This window comes from Nerophis ophidion, linkage group LG28 (assembly GCF_033978795.1).
Source record: "Nerophis ophidion isolate RoL-2023_Sa linkage group LG28, RoL_Noph_v1.0, whole genome shotgun sequence".
NCBI lineage: Eukaryota > Metazoa > Chordata > Actinopteri > Syngnathiformes > Syngnathidae > Nerophis > Nerophis ophidion.
Window position 1 is genome coordinate 9,336,781 of NC_084638.1, and position 16,391 is coordinate 9,353,171.

Below are 16,391 nucleotides of genomic sequence, written 5' to 3' on the forward strand. Positions count from 1 at the left end.
TTGAATGTAGAAAAATGGTTGTTGGAATTTCCAGGATGAATTAAATGTATTGAAGGTGGAATGGTTTGAATCGGTTGAAAAATGTGGAAATCTGAAAATGGATCATTCTTTTTCAATGGGGAAAATGTCCCTAAACACAGGAAATTCCAGGAAATCCAGGGAATTTTTTTTTTGTAATTGTTGAAAGGGAGCACACAATTCCTTAACAGGTTGAAAATTTTGAAGTAGGAACGGTCTGAATCGGATAAAAATGTGGAAGTTTGAAAAATGTCCCATTCTTTTCAATGGGAATTTCATGGAAATTTTGGGAAATGTTTTTTGAAAACAGGAGAAAAACCCGGATTTTCTGAATGAGTGTTGGAATTTTTCAAAAGAAATGTTGATGTAGTAACATTTTTAATTGAGAAATAGTATTATGTTATTCCTGGAATTTCGGGGAAACGGGGACATTTTCCAGTTAAAAAAAAAACTTTGTTTTTTTTGTCCTGATTAAGAGGAATGTTTTGACGGTGGATCGGTTGAAACACGTTGAAAAATGTGAAAGGAGTGGTAGACAGAAAAAAAAGGGTGAAGGAATTCCTGGAAATTTTTTGAATATAGAAAAATGGTTGTTGGAATTTCCAGGACGAATTAAATGTATTGAAGGTGGAATGGTTTGAAACAGTTGAAAAATGTGGGAATTGTGGAAATTTGAAAAATGGATAATTATTTTTCAATGGGGAAAACGTCCCTAAACACAGGAAATTCCAGGAAATCCTGGAATTTTAAAAAAATAATTGTTGAAAGGGAGCACACAATTCCTTAACAGGCTGAAAATGTTGAAGTTGGAACGGTCTGAATCGGTTAAAAAAAATGTGGAAGTTTGAGAAATGTCCCATTCTTTTCAATGGGAATTTCCTGGAAAATTTCGGGGGAAGAGGGAATATTTTTTGAAAACAGGAGAAAAACTCGGATTTTCTGAATGAGTGTTGGAATTTTTCAAAAGAAATGTTGATGTAGTAACATTTTTAATTGAGAAATAGTATTATGTTCCTCCGGGAATTTCAGGGAAACCGGGAAATTTTCCAGTTCAAAAAATAACTTTGTTTTTTTGTCCTGATTAAAAGGAATGTTTTGACGGTGGATCGGTTGAAACACGCTGAAAAATGTGAAAGGAGTGGTAGACAGAAAAAAGGGGTGAATGAATTCCTAGAAATTTGTTGAATTTAGAAAAATGGTTGTTGGAATTTCCAGGACGAATTAAATGTATTGAAGGTGGAATGGTTTGAATCGGTTGAAAAATGTGGGAATTGTGGAAATATGAAAAATGGATAATTCTTTTTCAATGGGGAAAACATCCTTAAACACAGAAAATTCTAGATTTTTTTTTTAATAAGTGTTGAAAGGGAGCACACAATTCCTGAACAGGCTGAATATTTTGAAGTTGGAACGGTCTGAATCGGATAGAAAAATTTGAAAGTTTGAAAAATGTCCCATTTTTTTCAATGGGAATTTCATGAAAATTTCGGGGAAAGAGGGAATATTTTTTGAAAACGTTAAAAAACTGGAATTTTCTGTAAGAGTGGTGGAATTTTTCAAAAGAAATGTTGATGTAGTAACATTTTTAATTGAGAAATAGTATTACGTTATTCCTGGAATATTGGGAAAACCGGGAAATTTTCCAGTTAAAAAAATAACTGTTTTTTTGTCCTGATTAAGAGGAATGTTTTGACAGTGGATTGGTTGAAAGACGTTGAAAAATGTGAAAGGAGTGGTCGACAGAAAAAAGGGGTGAATGAATTCCTGGAAATTTGTTGAATATAGAAAAATTGTTGTTGGAATTTCCAGGATGAATTGAATGTATTGAAGGTGGAATGGTTTGAATCGGTTGAAAAATGTGGAAATTTGAAAATGGATAATTCTTTTTCAATGGGGAAAACATCCCTAAACACAGAAAATTCCAGGAAATCCAGGGAATTTTTTTTTTATAATTGTTGAAAGGGAGCACACAATTCCTTAACAGGCTGAAAATTTTGAAGTAGGAACGGTCTGAATCAGATAAAAATGTGGAAGTTTGAAAAATGTCCCATTCTTTTCAATGGGAATTTCATGGAAATTTCGGGGAAAAGAGGGAATATTTTTTGAAAACGGTAAAAAACTCGAATTTTCTGTAAGAGTGTTGGAATTTTTCAAAAGAAATGTTGATGTAGTAATATTTTTAATTGAGAAATAGTATTATGTTAGTCCGGGAATTTCAGGGAAATCGGGAAATTTTCCAGTTAAAAAAATAACTTTGTTTTTTTGTCCTGATTTAAAGGAATGTTTTGACGTTGGAACGGTTGAAACACGTTGAAAAATGTGAAAGGAGTGGTCGACAGAAAAAAGGGGTGAAAGAATTCCTGGAAATGTGTTGAATGTACAAAAATGGTTGTTTGAATTTCTAGGACGAATTAAATGTATTGAAGGTGGAATGGTTTGAATCGGTTGAAAAATGTGGGAATTGTGGAAATTTGAAAAATGGATAATTCTTTTTCAATGGGGAAAACGTCCCTAAACACAGAAAATTCCAGGAAATCCTGTTTTTTTTTTTATAATTGTTGAAAGGGAGCACACAATTCCTGAACAGTTTGAAAATTTTGAAGTTGGAACGGTCTGAATCGGATAAAAATGTGGAAGTTTGAAAAATGTCCCATTCTTTTCAATGGGAATTTCATGGAAATAGGGAATATTTTTTGAAAACAGGAGAAAAACTCGGATTTTCTGAATGAGTGTTGGAATTTTTCAAAAGAAATGTTGATGTAGTAACATTTTTCGTAGAGAAATAGTATTATGTTATTCCTGGAATTTCGGGGAAACGGGGAAATTTTCCAGTTCAAAAACAAACTTTGTTTTTTTGTCCTGATTAAGAGGAATGTTTTGACGGTGGAATGGTTGAAACATGTTGAAAAATGTGAAAGGAGTGGTCGACAGAAAAAAGGGGTGAAGGAATTCCTGGAAATTTGTTGAATATAGAAAAATGGCTGTTGGAATTTCCAGGACTAATTAAATGTATTGAAGGTGGAATGGTTTGAATCGGTTGAAAAATGTGGAAATCTGAAAATGGATAATTCTTTTTCAACGTCGCTAAACACAGGAAATTCCAGGAAATCCTGGAAAAAAAATGTTATAATTGTTGAAAGGGAGCACACAATTCCTTAACAGGCTGAAAATTTTGAAGTAGGAACGGTCTGAATCGGATAGAAAAATGTGGAAGTTTGAAAAATGTCCCATTCTTTTCAATGGGAATTTCATGGAAATTTCGGGAATAATTTTGAAAACGGTAAAAAACTCGAATTTTCTGAATGAGTGTTGGAATTTTTCCAAATAAATGATGTTGTAACAATTTTAATTGAGAAGTAGTATTACATTATTCCTGGAATTTCAGGGAAACCAGGAATTTTTCCAGTTAAAAAAAAAACTTCCTCGTTTTTCCTGATTAAAAGGAATGTTTTGACGGTGGAACGGTTGAAACACGTTGAAAAATGTGGAAGGAGTAGTCGACAGCAAAAAGGGGGGAAATAGTTCGAATGTGCAGGGTAAGTAGGTGGAATGGTTTGAATTGGTTGAAAAATGTAGAAGTTGTGGAAGTTTGAAAAATGTCCCATTCTTTTCAATTGGAATTTCATGAAAATTTGTGAATTCCAGGAAAAGAGCAAAAAAATGTTTGAAAATGGTAAAAAATTTTAATTTTCTGAATGAATGGTCGGTGTTGGAATTTTTCAAAACGGTTGAGAAATGTTGAAGTGGTAGTCGACAGAAAAAAGGGCGAAAATAGGTTTTGAAAAAACGGGAATTCTGGGAATTCCTGGATTTTTTTTAACCTGGAAAATAGTTCGAATGTTCAGGGTAAGTAGGTGGAATGGTTTGAATTGGTTGAAAAATGTGGAAGTTTGAAAAATGTCCCATTCTTTTCAATTGGAATTTCATGAAAATTTGTGAATTCCAGGAAAAGAGCAAAAACTTTTTTGAAAATGGTAAAAAAAAAATTATTTTCTGAATGAATCGTCGGTGTTGGAATTTTTCAAAACAGTTGAAAAATGTTGAAGTGGCAGTCGACAGAAAAAAGGGTGAAAATAGGTTTTGAAAAAACGGGAATTCTGGGAATTCCTGGATTTTTTTTTAAACCTGGAAAATAGTTCGAATGTGCAGGGTAAGTAGGTGGAATGGTTTGAATTGGTTGAAAAATGTAGAAGTTGTGGAAGATTGAAAAATGTCCCATTCTTTTCAATTGGAATTTCAAGAAAATTTGTGAATTCCAGGAAAAGAGCTAAAAATGTTTTGAAAATGGTAAAAAATTTGAATTTTCGGTGTTGGAATTTTTCAAAACGGTTGAGAAATGTTGAAGTGGTAGTCGACAGAAAAAAGGGGGAAAATAGGTTTTGAACAAACGGGAATTCTGGGAATTCCAGGAAAAGACGGAATATTTTTGGAAAATGGTAAAAAAAAATTGAATTTTCTGAATGAATAAATTAATTTAGTAACATTGTTTATTGAGAGATGGTACTACGGGATTCCTGGATTTTTGGGGAAAACCGGGAATTTTTCCATTTTAAAAAAACAACTTTGAATTATATTTATATAGCGCTTTTCTCAAGTGACTCAAAGCGCTTTACATAGTGAAACCCAATATCTAAGTTACATGTAAACCAGTGTGGGTGGCACTGAGAGCAGGTGGGTAAAGTGTCTTGCCCAAGGACACAACGGCAGTGACTAGGTTGGCGGAAGCGGGAATCGAACCTGGAACCCTCAAGTTGCCGCTCTACCAACCGAGCTATACCGCTCTTAAATGGGTTGAAACGCCAAACGTTGCGTAATAGCGCTGGCTTCGGGGACGCACCTGCGAGCTCCAAAATGACGCATGAGGCTCAGGTGCGACCTTTCAACCCCCCCTACCCCCGCGCTGGGACTTTGCTACGGAGGCGTACTTACTACAACCCAGTCACTGGGGCCCTGCACGCAATCAAAACATTGTCGTAATGTCCGTTTTTTTTTCTGAGAAACTACCATAACAAGGACGGGAATAGTTTCTAAAAGTGCATTATTTCGTCGGCGCGGTCGGACCGGATGTTGTTGAGACATTGGTGTGGGACTGGTGGGAAAACGAGAGCTTTGACGAGCTTCATCTTTACAGACCCTCGGTTGCGATAAAAAATACCATTTCAAGCATTTTTGCCGAACATGACAACGTGATTGCGCCTTTACTTGTTATATCGCACGCTTTTATTTTGGAGCGCTGCTCAACAGGAAGTGACCAATCGCCGTGGCGACGATGTGTGTGTGAGAATTGGAGACATGGCCGAGCGTCCATGCTGTTGATTGTTGCCGTCTGCCATTAATAATAATTTGATTTCATACGTCTTGTCTCAATCAATCAATCAATCAAGGCAAGGTCAACAAATCTCGACAATTTCAAACACAGGTTGAGCAAATACCGTCTTTCGCAGAACACTTATAGGAAAGAACCATCCATCCATCCATCTTCTTCCGCTTATCCGAGGTCGGGTCACGGGGGCAACAGCCTAAGCAAGGAAACCCAGACTTCCCTTTCCCCAGCCACTTCGTCTAGCTCTGCCCAAGGCGTTCCCAGGCCAGCCGGGAGACATAGTCTTCCCGACGTGTCCTGGGTCTTCTCCGTGGCCTCCTACCGGTTGGACGTGCCCTAAACACCTCCCTAGGGAGGCGTTCGGGTGGCATCCTGACCAGATGCCCGAACCACCTCATCTGGCTCCTCTCCATGTGGAGGAGCAGCGGCTTTACTTTGAGTTCCTCCCGGATGCCAGAGCTTCTCACCCTATCTCTAAGGGAGAGACCCAAACTCATTTGGGCCGCTTGTACCCGTGATCTTATCCTTTCGGTCATGACCCAAAGCTCATGACCATAGGTGAGGATGGAAACGTAGATCGACCGGTAAATTGAGAGCTTCGCCTTCCGGCTCAGCTCCTTCTTCACCACAACGGATCGGTACAACGTCCGCATTACTGAATCTCACGATCCACTCTTCCCTCACTCGTGAACAAGACTCCTAAGTACTTGAACTCCTCCACTTGGGGCAGGGTCTCCTCCCCAACCCGGAGATGGCATTCCACCCTTTTCCGGGCGAGAACCATGGACTCAGACTTGGAGGTGCTGATTCTCATTCCGGCCGCTTCACACTCGGCTGCGAACCGATCCAGCGAGAGCTGAAGATCCTGGTCAGATGAAGCCATCAGGACCCACATCATCTGCAAAAAGCAGAGACCTAATCCTGCGGTCACCAAACCGGAACCCCTCAACGCCTTGACTGCGCCTAGAGATTCTGTCCATAAAAGTTAAGAACAGAATCGGTGACAAAGGACAGCCTTGGCGGAGTCCAACCCTGACTGGAAATGTGTTCGACTTACTCCCGGCAATCCGGACCAAGCTCTGGCACTGATCGTACAGGGAGCGGACCGCCACAATAAGACAGTCCGATACCCCATACTCTCTGAGCACTCCCCACAGGACTTCCCGAGGGACACGGTCCAATGCCTTCTCCAAGTCCACAAAGCACATGTAGACTGGTTGGGCAAACTCTCTTTAAGAAGGGGGACCGGAGGGTGTGTTCCAACTATGGTGGGATCACACTCCTCAGCCTTCCCGGTAAGGTCTATTCAGGTGTACTGGAGAGGCGGCTACGCCGGATAGTCAAACCTCGGATTCAGGAGGAACAGTGTGGTTTTCGTCCTGGTCGTGGAACTGTGGACCAGCTCTATACTCTCGGCAGGTTTCTTGAGGGTGCATGGGAGTTTGCCCAACCAGTCTATAGGAAAGAACATTAAAGCAAATACAAATCGAATATTAAAGCTGCAATTAGCGATGGACGGGACCGACTTTTGCTGGTGTTTCCTGCCTTTACCCATTCAACATATCTTTACCTGCACTTTGCCTACCTTCCCTGCATTGTGTGGTCACGCCGGTGCTTCCTGCTTTTTAAGTGGCCATCTTGAGACGGCAGCAGCGCAGCGGTTATTTGAAGGCTCGTAAAATCAAAACCGGAGCAGTTAGAAAAACTCTTTCCGCAATTTTTAATCAGATGGGTTCGATCTCTTTTCCCGTGCCGGTTTGAAGCAGACACGACAAACGCGCTCGGAGGAGATAATGTTTGAAAAAAAGGTGGCGGGTTTTTACAAAACTTTTGTTTTGAGGGGGTAATTGCCAACTTCCTGTTGATTTTTGCTGAAGGATGTCAATGAATGAAATATAGGTCTAAGTGAGACCTACATAGAGTTTTTTTGTTTAATGTCTCTACGACGTTCCTACTGGAAGTTACAGGCAGTTTTGTCTGTGTTTTCTTCCTAGGGAGCAGTTTTGTCTATGTTTTCTTCTTAGGGGCGCTAGAGCGCAATTTTGAGTTTTGGGGTGATTAAATCGCAATGTTCGCCAGTCCCGAAGTGTGTGTCAAATTTGGTGAGTTTTGAAGCATGTTAAGGGGGTCAAATTACAGCTCAAAGAGACGGTGGTATAATAATAATAATAAAACCATAGAAATACAATAGGGTCCTCTGTCCCAAAGGGAGATTCGGTCCCTAATAAATGGATACATTTTGGTGTATAACATTTTTTGTTATTATTGTGTGAATGTTTGAAGCATTCACACATAATAATAAAAAAATAGGATAAAATAAAATGTTTAGGGCACGTCCAACCGGTAGGAGGCCACGGGGAAGACCCAGGACACGTTGGGAAGACTATGTCCCCTGGGAACGCCTCGGGATCTCCCGGGAAGAACTAGACGAAGTGGCTGGGGAGAGGGAAGTCTGGGTTTCTCTGCTTAGGCTGTTGCCCCCGCGACCCGACCTCGGATAAGCGGAAGAAGATGGATGGATGGATGGATAAAATACAAAATACAAACAAACAAAAAAAGGCTCACCTAAATCACTTTAAATTTCTGCAATAACAACAATTCGAAAGGTTTTTGTATTTTTAATAATTCTCCAAGATTTAATTGGTCATTTTAAATGTATTGAGCCAATTAGAAAATGTAAGTTTTAGTTTCATAAATCGACATTTATTTAGAAAAAAAAAATAGCTTGGAGCATAATAATGTTGACAAACATTTATAAATATGCCAAATTTTAAACTCCGCTAAAACTCGGATTGATAACGATAAACTGATGCGACCGGATATCCGGTTCGGCTACGCCGGATATACCACGATCAACTAAAAACGTTATCAGTGTGGACACTTCAATCAATCATCAATCAATGTTTATTTACACTTAAAGCAGTTATCGCTCCGAATTAGATATCAGTTGTTTGTTATCGTCTTTTAAAACGACACAATATCCAGGCTTGTCCGTGAACTAAGTGACACGCTTGTAACGTCACTTACGTAACTGGGGACGAGAATAGACGTAGGGGTACGCAGCCCGGGTGTCTCGCGAGACTAGCAACCAGTAGACAGTCTATCTTTCAAACAACGCGAGAGTCACGGCTGCCCGCCAAAATAATTACCTGGAAGAAACGTAGCGTCAACACCGCGGAGCCGTCCGTCGACGTTGTGACATCCCGACGAATGGCGGCTCGGACAGGTTTGCCAATTTGTCTTTCTTTACTTCACAAAAGGCAATGTTCTCGTACAAATGGGCTTACTTACCGTGTATTGCTCTCTATTGCGGCAACTTCCTGATCTTTGTACCGGAAGTCCCGCCTCTTGTCCCGGAAGACCCGCCCCCTCAGTCATAGCTTGATCGTGGGAAAGAAATACATTTGTCATTATATATATATATATATATATATATATATATATATATATATATATATATATATATATATATATATATATATATATATATATATATATATATATATACAGTATATATATATGTATATATAAATATATATAAATATACATATATATACACAGTATATATATATATATACAGTATATTAACATTCTACTATATTTACTTTATTGCATTAACAACACCCTATTGTACTGTTCTTGTACTTGTTCATATGTTTGTTTATAAATGTTGAACTTTATAGATAAAGGTACAGTATATAAAAAAAAATACATTTGACAAGTGGACAACTGTATAAATAAGAGTTTATAGAAAAATATTTGTATATGTTTGCCTTTTTACATTATTAAACATATTTGGGGATATATGTTATTAAATATTGGAAGTGTGTCACGTTTATTTAAGATAAATGTGTTGCCCTTCATCGGTCAGTTGTCTTGGAAGACGTTTGTCCTTTTCGTCCGAGTCGTTTCAATCAGTTCATGCTCATAGACTTTGCTTGGACATATCTCGTCTAACTATTTGCCCTGGAACATAATTTGCGGAGCGTACGCACAGGAAGTAGTGCTTTTTTTTTTGGTGTTGGAAAGAATGTGTCCATCAACAAATAGTAACCATGGAATCAAATCGTTTATACCATAGATGGAATGGTATCAAATAGTCCATTAAAATAATCATAATTTATAGAACATTTATTAACGTCTTTTTAAAGCCTACAAATAAAGACAAAAATAATAAAAAATACTACAATACGTTATCTCTTTTTTTTTTTACTGCTTATGTTACCCGGTAAATCCACCCGGGTGTTGTTGATAAAAGTTAGGGAATGCCATTGTTGATTTGTTTTTTTGGACAATGCAGACTGGCCGTTGGTGAATTACAGCAAAATAGAACCTTGGTGATGAAATATAACGATAATGTTTAGTTTTTTTTGTCTTACTAATGCTCTTACAAGCTGCATTGAAGCACACCACTCCTGTCTATACTTGCACAAATCGACGTGTCTGAAAATGAATGAACATGTTGTACACCAATCCTTCCCCGTGGGCCAGATCACAATCTGTTCGTTTCATGTTTTCATATTCGATAAATATATGTTATGTTGAAATAAAGTCACAACCCAACATTGATTAAACGTCATCAAAAAGCACATTGTTTGAACGTTGTGGAATATTGGTTAAGAAATAACCAAATTTCAATGGTCAATCAACGTCATAACTCGACATATAAAATGTAAAGGTGCTAAAACTTTATCATTTTTTTGCTAGACGTGCTTATGTTTGCCGGTAAGCCCACCCATGCTTTGTTGACAGACTCGGGTGTTGTTGATAAAAGTTAGAGAATGTCCTTAGAATGGTTTAGTTTTTTCCCCCTTTCATTGTTAATTTTTTGAAAGATTGGGAACCTCTGTCTTATTTTACTGTATTGCTCAATCACCGCCCTGTGCTTCAGGGTTTTAGCGTCGTGCATGCATACCGAAGTTTTTAAGTCAAATTGTTCCCTGAGCATAACCAGAGTTGCTTTTTTTCTTTTCTTGTGGTGCATGTGTGCAAGAAAGTGTGTGTGTCAGCGCAGTGACATGTGTCCTGCTGGAGAATTTAGACACACACCAGCTGTCAAAGGTGACACGATCAATAGTTCACCCGTCTTTACCGAAATAAATGTAAGACTTGCATGAAGAAATGCAGAACGAAAATAGGCTCACTTTCATGCAACATGATGGGTGTTTTATCGCGGATATTTCTACGAGGTCCTTTTTAAAGCACATTCATTAAGTTTATGAATGATGGCATCATGCTTTTATTCTGGAATATATGTCAGTGCTATATTGTGAAAATCCGCTTTTGTGTTTGCTAATGGGTTTTATGCGCAGGTACCTGTTGACAATGTCCAGAATTACGAGCATTTTAAATGTACCGCCTGTGTGAGATTTCATTTATGCTAATTTCCCAGCAGGCACAAGACATTGATACAACGTTGATACGATGTTGGATATACGGGTATTGTAGAATACAGGTTGGGAAATTACCAAAATTCAATAGTCAGATCCACGTCAGAACCCAACTTTGGTTAAACGTCGTCAAAAAATCCGACATTGATTAAACGTTAAAAAGCATGTTGTTTCAACGTTGTATTTGTGTTGTAGAATATTGGTTGGGAAATGACCAAAAATCAACGGTCAAATTAACGTCAGAACCCGACATTGATTAAACGTCGTCAAAAAGCATGTTGTTTCAACGTTGTTTTTGTGTTGATTGTTTGGGAAATTACCAAAAATCAATGGTAGATCCATGTCAGAATCCAATATTGATTAAACGTCGTCAAAAAGAATGTTGTTTCAACGTTGTGTTTGTGTTGTTGAATATTGGTTGGGAAATGACCAAAATTCAACGGCCAAGTCAAGGTCAGAATTCGACATTGATTAAACGTTAAAAAGCATGTTGTTTCAACGTTGTATTTGTGTTGTAGAATATTGGTTGGGAAATGACCAAAAATCAACGGTCAAATTAACGTCAGAACCAGACATTGATTAAACGTCGTCAAAAAGCATGTTGTTTCAACGTTGTTTTTGTGTTGATTGTTTGGGAAATGACCAAAAATCAATGGTAGATCCATGTCAGAATCCAATATTGATTAAACGTCGTCAAAAAGAATGTTGTTTCAACGTTGTATTTGTGTTGTTGAATATTGGTTGGGAAATGACCAAAATTCAACGGCCAAGTCAAGGTCAGAATTCGACATTGATTAAACGTTAAAATGCATGTTGTTTCAACGTTGTATTTGTGTTGTAGAATATTGGTTGGGAAATGACCAAAAATCAACGGTCAAATTAACGTCAGAACCTGACATTGATTAAACGTCGTCAAAAAGCATGTTGTTTCAACGTAGTTTTTGTGTTGATTGGTTGGGAAATGACCAAAAATCAATGGTAGATCCATGTCAGAATCCAATATTGATTAAACGTCGTCAAAAAGAATGTTGTTTCAACGTTGTATTTGTGTTGTTGAATATTGGTTGGGAAATGACCAAAATTCAACGGCCAAGTCAAGGTCAGAATCCGACATTGATTAAACGTTAAAAAGCATGTTGTTTCAACTTTGTATTTGTGTTGGAGAATATTGGTTGGGAAATGACCAAAAATCATCGGTCAAATTAACGTCAGAACCCGACATTGATTAAACGTCGTCAAAAGCATGTTGTTTCAATGTTGTATTTGTGTTGTTGAATATTGGTTGGGAAATGACCAAAAATCAATGGTATATTGATATCAGAATCCAACATTGATTAAACGTCGGCAAAAAGAATGTTGTTTCAACATTGTATTTGTGTTGTTGAAAATTGGTTGGAGAAATGACCAAAAAAATCAAAGGTCAAATTAACGTCAGAACCCAACATTGATTAAATGTTGTCAAAAATCATGTTGTTTCAATGTTGTATTTGTGTTATTGAATATTGGTTGGGAAATGACCAGAATTCAATGGTAGATCAATGTCAGAACCCAGCATTGATTAAACGTTGTCAAAAAGCATGTTGTTTCAACGTCATATTTGGGTTGGGAAATGACCAAATTTCAATGGTTAAATCAACGTCAAAACCCAACATTGGTTGAACGTTGTCAAAAAGCATGTTGTTTCAACGTTGTGTTGGTGTTGTTGAATATTGGTTGGAGAAATGACCAAAAAAATCAGTGGTCAAATTAACGTCAGAACCCAACATTGATTAAATGTTGTCAAAAAGCATGTTGTTTCAACGTTGTATTTGTGTTGTTGAATATTTGTTGGGAAATGACCAGAATTCAATGGTAGATCAATGTCAGAACCCAGCATTGATTAAATGTTGTCAAAAAGCATGTTGTTTCAACGTCATATTTGGGTTGGGAAACGACCAAATTTCAATGGTTAAATCAACGTCAGAACCCAACATTGATTAAACGTTGTCAAAAAGCATGTTGTTTCAACGTCATATTTGGGTTGGGAAATTACCAAATTTCAATGGTTAAATCAACGTCAAAACCCAACATTGGTTGAACGTTGTCAAAAAGCATGTTGTTTCAACGTTGTGTTTGTGTTGATTGGTTGGGAAATTACCAAAATCAATGGTAGATCGATGTTAAAATCCAACATTGATTAAACGTCGTCAAAAAGAATGTTGTTTCAACGTTGTATTTGTGTTGTTGAATATTGGTTGGGAAATGACCAGAATTCAATGGTAGATCAATGTCAGAAACCAGCATTGATTAAACGTTGTCAAAAAGCATGTTGTTTCAACGTTGTATTTGTGTTGTTGAATATTGGTTGGGAAATGACCAAAACTCAATGGTAGATCAACGTCACAACCCAACATTGATTAAACGTCGTCAAAAAGCATGTTGTTTCAACGTTGTATTTGTGTTGTTGAATATTGGTTGGGAAATGACCAGAATTCAATGGTAGATCATTGTCAGAACCCAACATTGATTAAACGTTGTCAAAAAGCATGTTGTTTCAACGTTGTGTTTGTGTTGTTGAATATTGGTTGGAAAAGGACCAAAATTCAATGTCAAATCCACTCAAAAATCCAACATTGATTAATCGTTGTCAAAAAGCGTGTTGTTTCATCGTTGTATTTGTATTGATTTGTTGGGAAATTACCAAAATTCAACGGTCAAATCAACGTCAGAACCCAACATTGATTAAACGTCAACAAATAGCATGTTGTTTCAATGTCGTATTTGTGTTGATTGCTTGGGAAATGACCAAAATTCTACGGTCAAACCAACGTCAGAACCCAACATTGATTAAATGTTGTCAAAAAGCATGTTGTTTCAACGTTGTATTTGTGTTGATTGGTTGGGAGATGACCAAAATTCAACGGTCAAATCAACGTCAGAACCCGACGTTGATTAAACGTCGTCAGAAAGCGAGTTGTTTCAACGTTGTGTTTGTGCTGTAGAAAATTGGTTGTAAATGAAAACCTCAGACTTGTTTTTAACGAATACTTATGCTTACTATGCTACTGTATTTTAATGTTGGTCAGTATAGTGGTAGTTGGAGTCTTTTCATGGGTGCAATAGTTGAGTATTTTAAGACTATTTTTTTTACATATTCTAACATGGTCCTTACGCCCATTTATTATGAGGTGTATTTATCAGGTGACAGATGTGTCATCAAAGTAAACATGGACCGGGGAAGTGACCCGGGAGGGAAGGGAAAGTGGCTCCGACTCAAAGACTAGAGCGGGCGAAGCCATGTGTGGTCTTACATAAAACCCCCAGATGGCCCCAAAGGAGCATGTGACCCGGAAAAGGGAGGCGGCGACTGTGGTCTGTCCGACCACGGGGCTCCCGGGCGCCAACACCCGGGGCCACAACACCTGGGCCGAGACGATCCAGTCGGAGAATTTTTACAACTTATATATTTGTCGAATTAAATCACTACTTATTATGGTAATAGCCTTAACAGTTTTGCTTCAATGCAAAACAAGTACAGTAAAAAAAACAACACAAGTGAAGATGGCACCTTGTGTAAATGATAAATAAAAACTTATAATCAATTGAATAGACTGCAAAGACAAGATGTTTAACGTTCGAATTGGAAAACGTTATTTTTTGCAAATATTGCAACAACACTCGTCACGTTGTGTAAATGGTAAATAAAAAGAGAATACAATGACAGGGAAAGGTCCTGCCTTTGTACGAATGTGCGTTTTTGTGTGTATGAATGGTTTTTGGGGCCACATCTGTATTTTTGTTGTCTTTTTTCTAAATTGTTTGACATTTTATTGGCCGGCTCTAAATCAGTTTCTAATATTTACAAACCCCCAAAGCAGCGAAGTTGTCACGTTGTGGTAAATAAAAAGAGAATACAATGACAGGGAAAGGTCCTGCCTTTGTACGAATGTGCGTTTTTGTGTGTATGAATGGGTATTTGGGGCTAAATCTGTTTTTTTGTTATCTTTTTTCTAAATTGTTTGACATTTTATTGGCCGGGTCTAAATCAGTTTCTAATATTTACAAACCCCCAAAGCAGTGAAGTTGTCACGTTGTGTAAATGGTAAATAAAAAGAGAATACAATGACAGGGAAAGGTCCTGCCTTTGTACGAACGTGCGTTTTTGTGTGTATGAATGGGGCTAAATTGTTTTTTTTTTAATCTTTTTTTCTAAATTGTTCGACATTCTATTGGCCGGCTCTAAATCAGTTTCTAATATAATAAACCCCCAACAGCAGTGAAGTTGTCACGTTGTCCATCCATCCATTTCTACCGCTTATTCCCTTTTGATTTTCAAATCCTTTTCAACTTAAATTCAATTGAATAGACTGCAAAGACAAGATATTTCATGTTCACACTGGAAAACTTGTTTTTTTTTTGCAAATAGTAGGAATTTGATGCCTTGTGACATGTTTCAAAAAAGCTGGCACAAGTGGCAAAAAAGACTGAGCAAGTTGAGGAATGCTTATCAAAACACTTATGTGGAACATCCCACAGGTGAACGGGCTAATTGGGAACAGGTGGGTGCCCTGATTGGGTATAAGAAAAAGCAGCTTCCGTGAAAGTCATTCATTTAATAATAAAATACAAATATCATTAAAAAGATTGCGTAACTGCATAACCTAGTGTGTCAAAACTAAACATTGTGAATATCGTGAACAATAATAGAACACCATTAGAAATAAATTAAGACACCCCATTGCAATGCATGATGGGAAACATGCAAAATACTCTTCACACTTATTCATGTTTGACACATTTTAGCTTCTTTATATTACTGATCGACTACAAAAATTTAAGAAGGTCGTCTTGGGAGTAAACAATATACAACTTTCACTTAATATCCTATTATTTTTATTATAAATCCATGATGTTAACTAAAAATCAGCCATAATTTTTAGCCCCAAGTCAAAAAGTATGATATTCATAGTAGTAGTATATTTTTAGTAGTATCCTAGTTGTATTCTTGTGCATGGTGCATCTTGGAGGTTGAGGTCTGGACTCCACACGCATGGACGTCCAGTATGTTTTGACTTTATTTTGGAGACTGATGTCACAGCAGTGAAGTTTCTGCAAGAGTGCGGCCATGAGAACATGAATATGCAGAGCGATGTAGTGGTTGCGGAACGGGGGCAGGGACGAACCATCTGATGGCGGCAGATGGAAGGAGAGGAGCAGGGAAGTCAGGACCTAAACGCTCATGGCCTCTTCTCGGTTTCACTTTGGATCCCGTCCGCTCCAGCGGGTCCCGTGCTAAACTTTGGGGAGGGACTAGAAAGAACTTTCTAGATGATGTGTATTGATCTTGGTTGTACGGTCGAACAGTTTTAGCCGTAAATTCCATGTCATCGAGCCATCGGCTGATAAATAATACGTTTGAAATGTTTTCTAAAAATGCGGCGTTTCTTTTTCCAAGACTGAATAATAATATTTGGGTATAAAAACAAGAAAACTTTCACAAGAAAGGATAGGGCGAGGTACACCCCTTTATCCACAACTGCGTGAGCAAATAGTCAAACAGTTTAAGAACAACGTTTCTCAAAGTGCAATTGCAAGAAATTTAGGGTTTTCAACATTTACGCTCCATAATATCATCAAAAGGTTCAGAGAATCTGGAGAAATCACTCCACGTAAGCGGCATG

General features: G+C 37.8%; 1 protein-coding gene and 1 long non-coding RNA gene across 5 annotated transcripts in view; one reads left to right on the top strand and one right to left on the bottom strand.

Annotated features, from left to right (window-relative positions):
• The window catches only part of LOC133545696 (uncharacterized), a 64,182-nt gene that overhangs the window by 35,734 nt on the left and 12,057 nt on the right, over positions 1-16,391 (bottom strand). For 3 of the 4 annotated variants that reach the window (XR_009804919.1, XR_009804920.1, XR_009804917.1), the window contains one exon: positions 8,633-8,721. The exons of the other annotated variant lie outside the window; for it this stretch is intronic. This is a non-coding gene — a long non-coding RNA (uncharacterized LOC133545696). The remainder of the gene's footprint in view (positions 1-8,632; positions 8,722-16,391) is intronic. 4 annotated transcript variants of the gene reach the window in all.
• slc6a9 (solute carrier family 6 member 9) overlaps positions 1-16,391 on the top strand; it is an 81,170-nt gene that overhangs the window by 32,631 nt on the left and 32,148 nt on the right.